General features: G+C 44.6%; 1 pseudogene; it reads right to left on the reverse strand.

Annotated features, from left to right (window-relative positions):
- Nucleotides 1-11,949: 11,949 nt before the first annotated feature.
- On the reverse strand, nucleotides 11,950-16,699 carry LOC114223669 (peroxiredoxin-1 pseudogene; annotated as a pseudogene).
- Nucleotides 16,700-17,697: the final 998 nt, after the last annotated feature.

Raw genomic sequence — 17,697 nt, forward strand, 5'->3', positions numbered from 1 at the left:
TGTTGGGGGTAACTAGCCAAGGATGGTTTAAAACCAGAAAGGAACAAAGTAGAGAGAGAAAACCAGTCTTGTGGCACTTCTTAAACCAACATTTTGGACCAGCAATGCTATCCACTCCATCTCTTTATATTTAGGAAGAAATCTGAGGCCAGTGGTTGGAACGTGAGTGACCCTCTTCTTTTTCAGCTTCCTGGCAACTTAATGCCAAATAGTTCAAATGTTAGGTGAATGGTCGTTCAACTGGTAGTTCAAACTGGTTCAAATGCTTGAAAAATATGAGCTGGGAGCAAAATCTGGATTCTGGAAAATCCCAAACTGTCCTTCAATCATGTCACTGAGAAAAAAGCATGGTTCTCCATCCCCTGTAAGTGCAGGTAGTTTAATTCCCTATAAAAAGTTGCCAGTGCCTTGTTTGAGATGATGATTCATCATCTCATCTGGATATTATTGGTTCCAGTTCAAAGCAGAGGATTGATTGGCTGCACTTTGAAGAAAATCTTATATGTCTCTTTGAACTCAGGAATAGAAAATGACCCAAGGAGCACATCCTAGATGTGATGTCTGCCCCCGCTGGGTAGAGCATGTCGCACCAGAACAGAGGCAGATGTGTGTTCCAAGTTCAGGTTTTTCTGGTCTCAGCCTTCCAGAAAGTGCCATCACTTTAATTATACATCTTCCACAAAACACCTTAGGGTTTGGTCTGTGGTAGGGATGCCGATGTGCTGCCAATTGAAGTTAGAGTGTTTGTTACTGTCCCTCTTGAGGCAAGTCCACAGATAGAGCAAAATCAGGCTGGTGACAGCTGGTACAGATACACTGAGTGGAATGAGAACCACCTAGAACTTTGTGCACTTTTTTTTTTTTAAGCCAACATCAATACTACTTACAAGTACACAAAGTTGTCAACCTTAATTTGGATTAAGAAAGTTAATGGTGTTTTCTCTGCTAAAGGTGTTTTTTCTTATACGGTGACTGTGGCCAACATCGAACTTGAACTTCTGCCCTTTGAAAGAAAGCACAGTTTGAACCTTCAACCCCAGCACCTCCATTGACCACTGAAACTCTACGTCATCTGCAAAGAAAACGCACAAACTTGGTCCCGTGTTGGATTCTTCAAAAATGGGTAACAAAGCTTGTGTGTTATGCCCCTTGACGTGACTTATGAAGATGTTATGCAATTAAATGCCTCGTTCTGTGTTAATTTGCTGTTGCTGTTTTGTGATGCAAAATAAATGTATTTGAGATTGTTTCAGTTTTTCACTGAACCTTCTCCAAAGCCAACTAGAGCCCTTGGGAAACTTGCAGAAAGTTCTTGACCTTAAAATTAGTTTTTAAAAGACAATAAGTATCAATCATAATGGGGCTTTTTAGATGAGGTAGCATTTGCCTTTCCCTTCCTTTGAATGAGGAACTGGAGTTTCGATTGCCCTGTTGGAATCCTCGTGAATTGCCAGAACTTTCTTCACTGGGCCGTTGGGTGCACTTTTTTTCTGTCCTTACGTTCGGTTTTCAAGGTTTCATTTGAACAAAAACCTTATTTTTAGAAATGTGTAATACAGATTTCCAGTAGTCTTCACTTTTATGTTTTCTGTTCATCAGTTCATTGGTCTTAAATGCTCACTTGAGAGCTGTCCAGGTCTATATCCAAGAATGTTGTTTAATGACACCTGACAGATACATTGCTTTCAGAAATCAGTTTGAGATACCAATTGTGGCATCCCAGGCAGGGAGCTCATGAGTGGTATGCTGGATCAATTATGGAAATTTTGAGAAGAGGCGGGATGGGGGGGTTACCCGCCGATCAGCAGAAACCAACACACACCTGCTCCAGGTCCCAACTCTGAGGAAAGCAAACATATTTATAAGATAAAATGAGCTGTTATTACAGAGAGAGAAATGCCGTGCTCACTGCTCTTGGTGAATTGCCAGTTGCTATAATCCAAACCAATTCATCATCATTTATTAAACAGTGAATTCATGAAGAATGATCCTGAGTGCCACTAAGAGTGCAGTCTTCCCTCCATAGCATCCCCTCCACACCATCTCTACCTGCCAACATTTTTCGGACAAAAGAAGAGAATCCTGATTATGTACAGTATAAATTGTATTATATTTTTTGTACTTATGTTTTATGTAAATAGTTTGTCTCATTCAATTGTATGTGAGCATTGAAATAAATCCTACCATTTAGGAAACAATTTAGTGGAATTGTTCTTTGCCTCAACTTCCCTCTGGCCCCAGAGGTGCTAAGGCGTTACAGCTCCTTGAAGGTTTCATCAGAGTCAGACTGGCCAGCCTTCCGGGCAAACCCCCAATCAAGCTCCTGTTTGTTCTTCTGATCCCAAGGCCTCTAGAGTGGTGGCCAAGACCGGCCCCCCCACAGCTTCACGATGATTCTGCGATGCAGTAAACAAGTGTTAGAAATATTTCTGTGGGCAACAGGACCTAAGTGACCAGGAAAGCCAACCAGGGTTTTAATTTACTAGGGGTTGATATCAGGTACTGTTGATGGTTCATTCATTAAGTTCTATTCATCTTCTCTCCAGCACACCATATTCCATTATTTCTTGCCTAAAACAAGGTTTTTCTAGAATGAACTGCTGACTATCAGCATGAACACAGAAGATGCCTAAGCCGGGAAAACCTCTGTTAAGTGAGAGCCACATTTTATATTGCAATATGCACGGCCCCCTTACCTCTTTCTCTCTCTCTCTTTCTCAACTGTTCAAGACACAGTTGAAGTTGAACAAGGCAGGGGTTGGGGGTGCTGACGCCTGCAGTTGAAAATCTCCATATAACTTTTGACACCCCCCCCAAAAAAAACTTTACTAGTAGCTTACAGTTGACCAGAAGCCTTACCAGTCACAGAAACAGTCGATTAACACATATATTTTTTATGTTGTATGTACTATATACTTTATTCTTAAAGTAAGCTAGAGAAGAGCAAATGTTATTAAGAAAATCATGAGGAAGAGACAATTTACAGTCAGTCCTGAATTAATAAAAAATAAAAATCCACGCATAAATGGACTGCACAATTCAGACCTGTGTTCAAGGGCCAACTGTGTGTGTGTGTGTGTGTGTGTGTGTGTACATATGTATATACAAAAAAGTGTGGAATTTCGTATGTATATAAAATTTTTAATTGGCTAAAAAGCTGAAAGCCCATTTAATAAAGAGGCCAAAATTAACATAATAAAGTAAAAATATATAGTGAAGCATGTCATAATGATTAAACTGTTCTTAACCCCAAGGAATAAAATAATTAATTTTTAATTTTTTTTAAATCTGTATTTTGCCCAGATCACACAGGCTGACTACACCGTTTAAAGCCCTCTCTCCTATTAGAAGGTTGGAAGGTTGGATGTCCTTTAGTGCTGAAAGAGTCCCAGAAGAATAATTTCTTTAAGCTTCTTGGGGACATCTGTTCTCTCCCCATTGAATACATTGACAGTGCAGGAGGTTATTAGCTTTGGCTGCACATTATCTGAGAGTTGTTTTGTTTTTAAATATATCACCCAGATCCCATGTTCATCCCATTCAATTTGGATTCTGAGTATCTCTAGTTTATTAAAAATTAGAATTTTAAAGCATCCCACGAAGAACCTACGTTTGGCTGTCAGTTTAGAAAGTGTGTGAAATAAGTAAGTGTTGTACCACAATTTTCCTTCTTGTGATTGTTTCTCAGAATCTTTGTATTTACAGAGATCCATTCTGCTACTTAGACATTCTCACACAATGCTTATGTGACCAGTTCTTTTTAGAGTCTACTTCGTTCTTAAAAAATAAAATGGAAATACGTTTAAAGTACTTTTTTGGACCTATTTGAAATATATAATGTAAATTTCCATTTAAAGTGTCTCCTGGCGCCCAGCTTGTGAAGAAAGAAATGATTGAGCATCTCGACTGCGCAAATGTAGCTATTTAATGTAAAAGGAACTTGCCCTTAAAATAATATCTGAAATACTATTATTTTTCTGGAATTACGCTTGGTTTATCTTTAAAGCAGATATGATTTGGTTTATACAACAAAACAGAAAATGATGCTGAAAGGATATTCTCTCACTAACCAGCTTGGCATACGTTTTCTTCGGAAGAGTCACCCCTGCAATCCCAGTCAGAGCCAGGGCTCAAACAGGACGGTGCTGGATAAATGTGTGTGTGTTCTGGGGGGTGCCGAGCTCTTAAGACTGGCTACCAAAAGTGTAACAGAAGAAATAAAGTCCGAAAGGAACCCTTGTGAAGGTATTCCTCATACAGTACACAGAATTGTAAATGCTCACCTCTAGTTTGAAAAGCTTCTACTAAAATTTGAAAATGAGTCTCACCGGAGAGCACAGAGAAACTTTGCTGAATTATGACTTTCTGATCGTAATGGACGTGGGCTTGATTTGAGATGGCCAAAGAGAGTCACCTCTGAGACCACTCATAACAATAGTGGTCTCAGAGGCCATCCTTCCTCACAAAGTCAGGAGAAGGGTAACATTCCAGCGCTCAGCAAATGCCCAACCACAGTTCTCTTCCTCCTCAATTTCCTTCCTCTCCTACCCCTCTGATTTGAAGCATGCCCAGTTTTTTGCTTACAGTAGATGCTCTTTACAGGGTCTTAGTGCCCTCCGAGGTCATGCGCCCCCTGGTGGCCACACCTCACCCTTCCCTGAGAGAGGGATGGCGGTGGCCGTGACAAGGCACCAGGAAAATCTTGTCATTGGGCAGCAGGTGGCCAAACAGCCTTTCAGAGAGTGTATGCAGGACCCTTTTCACCCCGAGCACCTCAAAACGCATCCATTCTCCCTTGCCACCTTCTCCATATTTTTATCCTCCTTTCTCTGTTTACTTCCTTGCTGGAAGTCCCACGAATCTGTTTTGTTGAAAGAGCGGAGTTTTTGAGTGTGAAGTAAAGTTTGAGAGAAAGTGGTGAAGTCCCCTAATTTTCCTTGAAGACCCCAGGAGGTGCGGCACAGAGGCAGGTTTAAACCCAGTTCAGCAAACCCCCACCAAGAGTGCTCTCGTCTCCAGCCTCGGTGTCTGCAGGCTTTCATTCACCTGGAGGAAATGCAGGGATCTTCAAACCCCTGCTGAGAAGCTCAGTCATCATTAATCGCTTTAATGTCTATGAGCTCCTTAGAAAACGTTTCATGATAATGCATTTATCCAACTCCCTCTGCTCAAACACTGTCCTGGGTCGGCGTTTAGGAGGTTTTCCCACTCTTATTCTAGAGTCTAGAGATAATCTAAAAATAGACGAGACAGAACAAGGCATTCACATATTCACACACAGTTAGGAATCCCACAACATTCCACCATGATGCCCAAAGGTGGGGATGAAATGATGGGTGGCGTGGTTCAAGCCAAGATCTGTTCCCTCAAGTGCTCTGAGTCTTCTGTGGAGAGAGAAGCTGAAGGGAGTAAATGCATGAGTTTGAAGAGGGCATGGCACACACGCAGTTCCAAAGAGATCATCACCTTATGTTAAAGATCATCTGATGGCCCCACATTTGGTTAAAAAATGGAGCACGGGGAAAGGCACATACAGGCTTCACTTCCCACTTTGCTTCTCCCCACCTAGCTTCCTAGATCTTCAACTCTCCCCCAAGGAAAAAACAATCTGTTTCTGATTCTCTTTCCTGAGACCAGAATACATTATGAGATCCAGGCCTGGTGGGCCTTTCTCAGAAGAAAAAGAGGGTGTCCTTTCACAAATCTTGGCAGTTATAATTCAACAGTATAATTAATTGAAACAAGTTCCATCTCTCTCTCTCTCTTTTTTTTAAGTGGAGCCCAAGGTAAGGCTTGGACTCACGACCCTAAGATCAAGACCCTGAGATCCAGACATGAGCTGAGATCAAGAGTCGGACACTTAAGAGACTGAGCTACCCAGGCACCCCAAGTTCCATCTCTTCTAAGTTTGGATAAATGAGAACTGGTATTTTAAGCCAGTTAATCCCATAAACAGGGAAAATGCTCCTTCTGCTTGAAGAAAGACAGCCTGTTTTTAACAACAGTTAGCCTGCTGATGGGGAACAATCCCATTACAACTGAATATTACTGTGCTGAGTAACTAAGAAGATTTGGGTAAAATTTATACAATTTGGGCTTGTCATTCTCCTCTCTCTGTAAGCAGTGTTGTTGCCCATACCAGAAACTAATTAAGGCATAATTCTTTGGAAACATTCATTAAAGCAGGCACTTACAAAGATTGAAAAATTACGGTAAGTTACAAATACTTTGCTAGAACACCTGGTATACTTGGGAAGGAAGTGACCTGGATAGGTGTGAGAATTGGAAAAGTGTCTGTAAAGATTCTAACTGAAGCAGGTTTCCTTTGTTCTTCATGGCAGGGGAGGCAGGTGGGAAACAAAGGACTGAAACTAGCCCAAGGATCATTCATCTCATCCAGTGCATACAGACTTTTAGGTACTCTGTTTTTCTTTCTGAAAAGTGCAATACCTGCTTCTGAATCCCTTTCAAAAAGACAATAAATTGTTTCGTTTTTCTAATTTATGTTGAAGGTGCAAAAAAACTTGCTCAGTTATCAAACCAAACGTGGAAATGAGAGATGAAGATTATACCTGTATTCCCAAAGCAAGAATTCTACATCGTTCCATGTAATTTTTTCCAAAAGTTTTTAAAGTGTTATTATACTTTTTTAAAAAAAGTTTTTATTTACTTATTTTAGAGAGAGAAGGCATACAAGTGGGGGGAGAGAGGGAGAGAGAGAATCCCAAGCAGACTCCTGGCTGAGTGAGGAACCCAACCCAGGGCTCGATCTCACGACTCTGAGATCATGACCTGAGCTGAAATCAAGAGCTGGAAGCTTAACTGACTGAGCCACCAAGGCACCCCAGTTATTATATCTTAATGATAAAAATAAGTGAGGTTGAGATTATTTAGGTCTATTTTCCTCAAAACACACAAAGGGCTGAAAACAAGATAAAGCAGTACCCAGTCTAAGGTGGCATGGTGCATTTCTGTAGGGTCTGTAGTTATTTTGCTCCTAAAGGAGGTTATTGTGCTTGAAGACTTTGAGCACAAATATCCTGAATCATAAAGATGATATAAACTCTGCTGATTTTCAGCTTGTGAGGAAATCAGAATTCAGAAATTATATGATGCTATACATTTGGAACTAACTGGTTAGGTAAGTCCAAAGAAGCGAACCCATATTTCAGAATTTAAATATCTGTCATTTTGATTTCCACTTTGGTAATTGAGTCAAACTATGGAAAACACAGTTCACTATTTTTATCTCACATTTCAAATACCATCAACTCCTGGTAGAAAATTGCTAAAGAAATTTAATCTGTCAGTTCCAGAAAGATGTGAAAATAGATGTTGACTTTTTCCCATTACATAAACAATAATTCCAAATCATTTATAAGCCTTCTACTTTTTTTTTTCTATTAAAGATTATGTTCGTTAGAATTTAAGAAGGCTTGCTGTTTATCTCCCTTGGAGTTTTGGCTGGATGGGAGGGAAGGCCACTAAGGCAGGATGCTTCTGATCCTGGTAGGTAGTGGAAGGGATGCACCAGGGTATCTGAGCTGCATAGGGAAGGAGCTAGTTACAGGCAGAGGATGATGGGAATAAAAGAAACAATGAATGCCCAGAACTGAGGGCTCCCAGATATCTGTGTGTTCCACTCCTCAGGATTCCCCAGTGACCATTTAGGGATTGTCTACTCCTGAAACCTCACAGTCCTTCCCACTCTTTCCCGTCATCCTTGCCCTCCTTCCCTCTGGCTTCCTCTCCTTGCCCTGCCTCTTCACCCCTGTATTCTCCATGTTGAAATTAACAAGTGTGTTTGTAGTAGGGCAGTGCAGTCAGGGAGCTATGTTATGGTCGTCAAATCTGGGATGAAGTTGAGGTGGCATCATCTCCTCCAGAAGGTTCTCCTGACTGTCGGGGTCATGAGATACATTCTAAATTAGACCTGGTCCTCTTTGGGGTGCCCCCTCTCAAAAACCTTCCAGGCAAATCAACTTCCTTCTGTCTTTACTTGATGTGTTCTCCTGGTCACCCCTAAGCTGAGACCATCACTGAGGGCCCTCACGGTGCTGATGTTTTTCTTGATAAGTTTAGAACCAGAAACCCAACCTGGGAGGAGGGGAGGAGCATGCCTGACTGAGGATTTACCTGTACCCCTTAGAACTCGTGAGACCTGTGTCCAACTGTTGTCAGGTCAGGCAGTGTGGGCAACAGCGCCTTCTAGAGCAGTCCAGCATGCTATATGTACAGTCCTAGATCTTCTCTTGCTGTGCTGGCACAATGTACAATCCATTATGGATTCCAGATATGGACACTGCCATGAGGGATTGTATTCCATGGTCCTCATCCCACACCTGTGCTAAGGCAGCTCCACATGGGTCTTACAGCCCGCTGGATACGTCTTCAAGACACATAGGCCGTAGAGAAAGTAATTTGAACTTTGCTTGATGGGTATTTCCCAATTTAACAGCCCCCCAGTACTTAAGTTTCCATGGTGAAATGTGAATTTCATGTCTTGGGTAAGAAATTAAATGAGTGTTCTTTAATCTCACTCCAGGACAAGTTTTCAGCATTATAGACATGATTCAGCCAAACAGCAGGGTTGTTACACATCAGCTCTGTCTGCTGGGTGACCAGATATCCATCTAGCGTACAGGTGTCCTTTTATGAATACACTCTAAAGACCAACATGCGTGCCCTGGTAACTATTCTACAGCTCTTGAAAAAGAGCATCCAAAGTGTTGCTGTTTGTTCGAGAATTGCAAATTCAGTGAGGAATCGAATACTGGAAAAAAAAAAAGAGAGTCTGAAATGAGCATGAGGCCAGGGGACAGGTTAGTCTTGACCTCTAATGTCAGGAGGCACAAGAAAGAAAACCAAGTAAAATCTCACCCAACACAGCTTTAATACAGTGGAAAAAGAATGCGATGTTTATAAAATGAATGTATCACTGAACTTCTGAGGTTGACACAGTAGTGGCTGAAAGAAGCTCAGGAGACACAGTGCGTTCACACATGCAACATTTTCTAGATTTGAAAAGTTTTTACTAACTCCCTCTCAAGAGACTAAGAAAGATGCCATCCACAGAGTGATAGGCAAGAAAACTATTTTAAAAAGGTGTGTGAGGGGGGAGCAGTGTCTGACTGGACAGCCAGTTGCTAGAGTGGAAAGTTAACAGTGAGAGGTCACTGAGGTCAGTGCATTCTCTGATGAGCTGGGACAGGGGACAGGTTTCAGGTGGTCCAATCTGCTGAGGACACAAAGGTGTTTAGGCCAGAAAGGACCACAGGGAAGAACAGAAAGGTTCCCTGAAACCCGGTAGGTCATAACCCAGGGAACTGACAGGTGATTGCAAAATAGCCGCGAGGACATTAATGCTCCTGGATGGCGTCCTGTAAACTGTGTGCCAGGCTGGGGTGCTCTCCATCAGTTCAGCCTCCTGGTAGAAGCTGGAGGCTTCAGCCTCCCTGAGCTTGGCATATATATGGCAGCACCTGGGAATGTGTGTCTGTGGTTGGAGACAGGAAGAGCACTAGGACTGTACTGAGAAAAGAATAATGTAGAAAAAAGTCAAATACTTGGAGCAAGACCACGCCCATCAGTTGTAAGGTCCATGTCTGGCTCGGCCGCTGACTGGTTTTTTTGACCTGAAGGAAGCTGGGGGAATCGGAAAACCAGTTTGTACCAGAAAAGTGCCAGGAGCAGTGGAAATGAGGACACCCATGCAAGTCTCAGCCTGATGTGAAAATAGGACTTTGTGTCTGATTCTGCCAACTTAGCTGTTAAGGATCGAATGCTTCTTCCCACCCCCCAGCCCCTCACCGGCCAAATCCATTTATTGAAGCCCTGATCGCCAGTGAGGCTGTATTAGGAGATGGATCCTAGAAAAAAATAATTGATGAGGTCCTAAGTGTGGGGCTCTGACCCCATAGAACTAATGTCCTTATTAGAAGAGATGCCAAAGAGCTCTCTCACTCTCTCTCTCTGCGCATACACTGAGGAGACCATGAGAGGACACAGTGCGAAGGTGGCCAAGTAGCCAGGAAGAGAGTCCTCACCAAAACCAAATTTGCTGTCACCTTGATCTTGGACTTCTGGCCTCCACCTCCAGACTGTGAGAAAATGAATGTCTGTCATTGAAGCCGCCCGTCTATGGTATTACGTCACGGCAGTCCCAGCCCAGCAAGATAATTGGCCACACTGGAAAATGCTGGAAAGCTCCGAGCTTGAGGTGTGTCAAGCAAGGAGTGGCAAACTAAGTCCATACAAAGATGCAAATTTCTTAATTCAGGAGTAACAGTGATGAAACAAAGAGGGAAAAATTCAATTCTCTGCCCTCAGAAGTTCACACGCAGAGAGAGAGGGACTCCAGGCACTAAACATAACACAACGTGGCTAAAGTCCCACCACCCTAGGAAGCTCAGTTCAGGAGTGATGGGGTCACCTGATGTCTATGGTAATTTCCCAAACAGTTCGTTCCTTGAATTCAGGCCTTTGGAATATTTCCCATTTTAATAGTTTGAGATTATTGAGATCACATGTTCTGAAGCATTTTTTCCCCAAACTTTGGTGATACATATTCATTTTCCCAAAATATTTAGTTCACCATTCTTTGTTTAAATTATTTGAGAAGAAAAAAATGAACAATTATTTGCATGTCTTTGATAACACTAAATATAAAAATTATAGATAGATATGTAGAAGGATGGATGGATGGATAGGTGATAGATAGATTTTTAAACCATTCAAAGTGCATGCTTATCTCTGAAGGAGTGGCATCCTCAGAGTAGTCTGGTGGTTCATGGAAGGAAGTGTGATTGTCCCCTTTAGGAGTGAAGATTATTTGGTGACATTCCTAAGGTCACACAACAAAGTCGAGGTGGTCTATGGCTAGATCAAATCTCTCCTACAGCTGTCTGAGCACCTGAACCCTACACAATCCTGCTATTTAAAAGCATGTAAAGTGCTTTGAAATGTCAGCCTGAGAGGAAGAAAACAGGAAGAGGTGGAGGGAAGCAGAAAAAAAAGTGCAGGGAGAGAGTCTGGGCTCCAGGAATGAGAAACTTCCTCTAGAGCAGGAGAGAAAGGCAGTGTGAGAATGGACAGGAACAGAGCAGAAGGGGCGGGTCCGCTCAGCACCGGGCTCCTCTCTTCCCCAGGATCCTCATGGCTGCCTTAGCTTTCTCTGTGTGACCCTGAGACTCATGCCCCCTCTTCACCAGGAGCCCCAGCAGGGCGGGGATGCCACCTGCCTTTCTGTCGTTTCCACCCGGTGGCCCGCTGCACGCCTGTCCTGGAAGGTGCTCAGGAGATGTCTGCTGGGGGGGCAGGAGGAGGAGAGAAGGCTCACGTGGGCATGAACACACACTCACAGGTAAGCACGGCAGCTGGCAGGGCTCTGTTCTGAATCTAGAAGGTGCTCCCGTTTGCTGAAGGTTCATGTAAGCATGGCAGCGAGAAGGACTCCATTCTGAATTTTCTTCATGGTCCATAGCAAGAGACAGGGAGCATCAGGCCTTTGGGCCTCCCACCTCTCAATACCTGGGAGCTCAGAGGTCCAGAGGAACTGACTCTGGATTCTAGGAACTTCTGCATCATGCATCTATCTCCCTGGGGTAAGGATTTGTAGTCATTTTAACTTAGGGTGAAATACACATTTTTAAGCACATACCTAAGGACAGATCCCACTTTTTTTTTTTCTCGGTTCAAGTTTAATAGAAACAAAAGACAAAACGTGATGCCCTGCTACTGTACATACAGTTGGCCTGCCCCATAACAGCTCAGGCCCTTCTCTCCAGAAAAGAAAGGCTGGCCTCCCCAACCCCTGCAGAAAAGGCCTGTCCTGTCCCCATACCACATCTGCACAGTCTAAAGTCTTATGTTCTCAGCATGACAATAATACAAGAGAGATTTTGTTTTCATGGCCACCCACTGCAGCCCAGCCCTAAAATGACCCGGCGCTCACTTCTGCTTAGAGAAGTATTCTTTGCTCTTCTGGACATCAGGCTTGATGGTATCACTGCCAGGCTTCCAGCCAGCTGGGCACACTTCCCCATGCTTGTCAGTAAACTGGAAGGCCTGAACCAGTCGCCGAGTCTCATCCACAGAGCGGCCTACAGGAAGGTCATTTACCGTGATCTGCCTAAGGATACCTTTGTCATCAATGATAAAGAGGCCCCTGAAGGAGATGCCTTCATCAGCCTTTAAGACCCCATAGTCCTGAGCAATGGTACGCTTGGGGTCTGATACCAAGGGAATGTTCAGGGGTCCCAATCCTCCTTGGTTCTTGGGTGTGTTGATCCACGCCAGGTGACAGAAGTGAGAATCCACAGAAGCACCAATCACTTGACAGTTGAGTTTCTTAAATTCTTCTGCCCTGTCACTGAAAGCAATGATCTCCGTGGGGCACACAAAGGTGAAGTCAAGAGGGTAAAAGAAGAACACAATGTATTTTCCTTTGTAGTCAGATAGGCTGAGATCTTTGAACTGGCCATCTGGCATAACAGCCGTGGCTATGAAGTTGGGGGCAGGATGCCCAATTTTGGCATTTCCCGAAGACATCTTGCTATCAGCGGCTCTGAGAGCAAAAAGGCCGAAAACAAGGCAGGAAGAAGACGCCCAGATCCCACTTTTAAAAAGCATCTGAAGCAGATATAATTCAGGGGGCCTTTTGAAAGAAAAGGAATACAAAATTCCAGGTACAAAATCAAGCATGAAAAGAAATATTTATTTAGATTTAGAAATCACTACGAACTTCCAATGTAAAAAAATCTGATAGAAACTACGTATCTAGTCAAGTGAAGAAAGACAAGGGAGCACTTGTGTTAATCAACTGCCTCACACACATCTTGAAGAGTTTCCCACATGTCCTGTTGGCGGGGAGTTTAGCTGTATGATAACACTTTTGTAATATCTTTCCCCATTGGGAGGACAGAAAATAATTGTTAATCGAGGCTGATTTATCTTTATCAATAATACCTTGTTATATGGAATCACGTGTAAAATGTTAGGATCTCTCAATTTTTTTTCAAAAATGTCTACAATTTCTAAAGGGTCCACATTTTGGAACGCCTCTATCAACTTCCATGTACGGGCAAGCTGAGACCCCAGATGATTACTTACACAGACCAAATCTTTCTCCTCCACTGCTGGCCGACCTCAGGGGCTATGCCCAGCAGGACGGCGCTCCAGCCCTCACCCCTCTGTCGGCACGTGGAGGACACGACAGAGGGAGGTGACTGCCAGTCACATACACGCATGTTCCCTAAGTCCGAAGCACATGTATTCCCCAGCTCAGTCTCCCCATGGAATCCCCCAGCAACGCCCGTAGCCAATCCAGCACCACCTGAGAGAAGTGGAAATGTGATGGAGAGAGAGAGAGAGAGAGAGAGAGAATCAGAATGGAAAGAGAAAGGAGTCTCTGCGTCAGTGGAATCACTGATCCGACCACATTTTAGCAGACCACGCAGCTGCAGACCGGGGAGGCCCCTGACACGCATGCGCGCTGACATCCTGAGCCTCCACCTGCCCCCGTCCTCTCCCCCTTCCACCCCTACTCCATCCGCAGCTAGGTGTGAAGTCTGGGCTGGATACTGGGAAGGCAGAGTGGGTGAAGACAACTGTACATGTAGCTCCCTTCCAAAGCACCAGGACCCCTGGTGACAGGGGCAAAAGGCCTGGACACATGAATTGTTCAACAAATATGTCATTGCTATTATTGCTTTTATTACAAATGGGAGAATAAAATGAATAATATATAAAGAATTTTACTGAACACTCTTTGTGGCAACTGGGATGTTGTACAGTTAAAAAGAAAAAAAAAAGAAGAAAATCCCATGGCCTCGGAAGAGGGGAAATGTGCTTTCAAACTAAGTGTTTGAATATCAGAACAGATAGGTGTCCATCATGGGGCACTAGTGGATCAGTTAGGTCAGGTGCATATTTGGGGGACTATCTGAGAGTTCTACAACACATAAATAAGTTATGATTATCCAGTGTAGAGGTGCCCCTGGGAAGGGAAATGTTTAGAGTCTCGACTGTTCTGTGGAATACAGAATAAGCTGTTAGAACAGAGCTGCTCTCTGTCCTCACATCATGACAGAAAGACTTGTTCAAACACATACTATTCTTATAGTTCTTAGGAAGGAAGGCTTTCTGTATATCCAAGGTAATATTCTCCTTTAGTATGTATTATTTAAACAAAGAGCATGTGATGCTTTAACTTGTTCAAGAATTACAGAAAAGATAGGGTTTCTGTGGTCAGGGTCAGGAGCTAAGGTTGCTGATTGTCTTGGGCTGTCAGCTCTTGACATAATCAGAGAAAGAAGAAGGTTTTTTAAAAGACAGGTGGTTTGCCTGCTCCTGCTTCTAATCTCCTTTTCTATTGCCAAAAGAGATGAGGATGGAAAGCCCCGAGGTCAGGTAAAACAAAACAAAACAAAACAAAACACAAAAAAACTAAAATCCAGCCTTCAAACTTCCCTTCAGAAAATGGGGACCAAGGTCCTCATCACCCCACCTAATTGCTTGAGAAGATGACAGAAATATCTGCCAATGAAACCATATTTTATGGTCAGTCTGTACGAACTCTTATTTGATCTTTTAGTTTGATTTTTCACTGTTTCATATTTTCAAAAGTTCCCAGAAATCAGGATTGGGAAAGCCGGTAAACGGTGCTTAAGTTCAGACAGCATGGGTCTTGGAATTTACCAGCAGGGTCTTACTGGGATGGAGGGGGCCACAAGGAAGGGGCAAGTTGGGAAAAGATAAAGTCTGCTGGAATGAAAAGGTGCACAGTTCACTCCCAGCCAGACTGAAACCATTCGGTGGGATTTTCCTTGCACTCACGAACATATGGACAAAGTTGCCTTTTCCAAATTCCGGTGTTTGAGAGCAGTGGAGAAAGAAAATCTCTTAGAAAACAAAAGTAAAAGTAAACATGCGTTTTTAGTTGTTGTGGTTCAGTCCAAAGGAGATCCACCAGCAAAAGAATCCAGTCTGGAACTTTCTGATGGGCCAAGACTGAAGCGGGGGTGGGGGGGGCTCACTGCACTGATGCCGTCGCGTCCCCCCCCCCCCCCAGGCCCCAGGGACAGAGCCGGGTCCAGATGCAGCAGCAACTTCAGGCAGCAGGATCCAGTGGTAGAGCCTTTGACAAACGGCCAGACCTGGGAGATGAGATTTCTTTAGAAGGAGAATGAGAGCATCCACTGTCCAGTGTTGGGGTTAGTATAGGAACGTGGTAAAATCCATGATCTTGTGTCTAGAAAGGGCTCAGTGATTCTTCTAAAAGGAACATGGAACAGGGATAACACTTTGGAAATAATTTAGTTTGCAACTCTCCTCCCAGTTATCCTGTTGTGCTTTTTTCTTTCTTTTTTTTCCTCGTCATCTATGCTCTTTGAACTAAGACAGGGCTGTGAGTCCCGTGGCCCCAGGCATGTGCAAACAGCAAGAAGCCAGAAGAGGCCAAGTCTTCCCTGCGTCCAGGGCAACAGAGGTCCCCATGCTCTCTCCTGCTTCGGGAAGGGGTGGAGGCTCCAGGGTCCTGGGCCTGCCATTGTGAGAAACCAGGAGGACGAGCCACAGCAGAGAGTCTGAGGGGCCAAGCAAGCCAGACGGCAGCAGGTAGGGGTAGTGAGGTAGAGAATGGGTTAGATGGTACATTGACCTTGACTCTCCTGTCAGTCTCCACAAGATCAGAGGCCTTGGCCCTGGATCAACAACTGGCTCTTCTGTGTAACTGTTTCTGTGGGGGGTTTTGCATTTTTATGGGTTTTAAAGGAAGGGTAGATATGCCCTGGAGTCTTGGCTGTGTGTGGGGTGGGCCGGATGGGGATGTTGGCCGGAGAGGGTGGGAAGCAGAGAGACCTGACCCAGTGGTAGGTCTGCATTTCCCCCAGTCCTAGAACTGAGACCCCTGCTTGGTGGGGCCACCAGGCAGGCTCTTGAGGGGGCTCTTTTCCATGTGAGATCTGTGAGTCTCAGGGGAAATTAAACCCAGATTTGCTATCGCAGTGAGGAATGACATGAGTTGGGGAGAAAGCTGTCTCCACTTCTATGTGGAACCCAGAGCTCTCTGTCTCTTGCAACTTAGGAACTAGGGGACAAAGGCCAGTACCCTTAGTGACACCACTGGCTCTCTCAGACGGGTGTGTGGAGTGGTACAACTCCAAGCGGACGTAGGGGAAACAGTTACTAAATTTAGGAAGGAAAGTAGACCCAGGAGAGGAGAACAGGGGAACCTTCCTGTGAAGCGGCTGTGAGGTGACCCCTGCCCACGAACACAGCCCTGGGGCTCCCGATGCCCCGCGTGGCACACGGCAGCGGGCTGGAGACGCGTGGAGCATCTGGGCAGGCGCTGTGCAGCATCCGTGGCGGAGCCTCCACGGAGCACCTCTGCAGCCCCCGAGTGCCTTCGGAGCACCTGCGCAGCGTCTGAGGCGCGGGTGGGTAAGACGCGGTGAAGCGGCCGCTGTCCGCCAGCTTGAGCACACCTGCTCCGGCCCACCTGCTGCCTACCTCGCTCTCCAAGCAGCCGGGTCAGAGAACGTCCACACGTGAGCTAGAGAGGAGTGTAAATGTGGGTGAGTGAACTCTGGACTCACGGGGAACAGCTTCACTTGACTGCCCGCAGTCTAGGAGTGAATGTGGGTGGGTTTGTCCGCAAGCACAAGGACACAATCTCTGCACTCGTGGGGAGGGGTCTGAAAGCCCCTTCGTGAAAGTCTGGCGCAGCTGGGAAATGACAGGATGGGCGAGGGCCAGCACAACAGACCTGTCCGTGAGTTTAGCACTTGCTTGTGCAGAGATGGGACCCTCATGCATCAAGGAACACCTGAGTAAAGAGCTATTCCCTTTTTTTGTCCTCTGCTCAATCTTGGCATCTTCACAGAATGGAGGCCACTCCCTAAATCAGGCCAATGGACTTCATCCAACTCCCTCACCAGGGAGGAAGGACTTGCACCTACTTGGACATAATTTAGCAAAAACCAACCTTTCACAACAGCCAAGTGTAAACGCAAATCTATTGTTGAGTAGGAGTAATCTCATAGGAAGTTGCCTTTCTGAAAATTCAAATCTTTTTGTAAAATTATGTGGAAAGAAGACTTTGCCAACAGACACATGAAAAAGTGCTCCACATCGCTCGGCATCAGGGAAATCCAAATCAAAACCTCAATGAGATACCACCTCACACCCGTCAGAATGGCGAAAATGAACAAGTCAGGAAACGACAGATGTTGGCGGGGATGCGGAGGAAGGGGAAGCCTCCTCCACTGTTGGTGGGAATGCAAGCTGGTGCGGCCACTCTGGAAAACAGTATGGAGGTTCCTCAAACAGTTGAAAATAGAGCTACCATACGATCCAGCAATTGCACTCCTGGGTATTTACCACAAAGATACAAATGTAGGGATCCGAAGGGGTATGTGCACCCCAATGTTTTAGCAGCAATGTCCACAATAGCCAGACTGTGGAAAGAGCCAAGACGTCCATCGACAGATGAATGGATAAAGAAGATGTGGTATATATACACAATGGAATATTATGCAGCCATCAAAAGGCATGAGATCTTGCCATTTGCAACAACGTGGGTGGAACTGGAGGGTGTTATGCTGAGTGAAATAAGTCAATCAGAGAAAGACATGTATCATATGACCTCACTGATATGAGGAATTCTTAATCTCAGGAAACAAACTGAGGGTTGCTGGA

Source organism: Eumetopias jubatus, unplaced genomic scaffold, assembly GCF_037043125.1.
Source record: "Eumetopias jubatus isolate StellerSeaLion01/CBP00866 unplaced genomic scaffold, mEumJub1_p1.0 scaffold_5, whole genome shotgun sequence".
In the NCBI taxonomy this organism is placed as follows: Eukaryota; Metazoa; Chordata; class Mammalia; order Carnivora; family Otariidae; genus Eumetopias; species Eumetopias jubatus.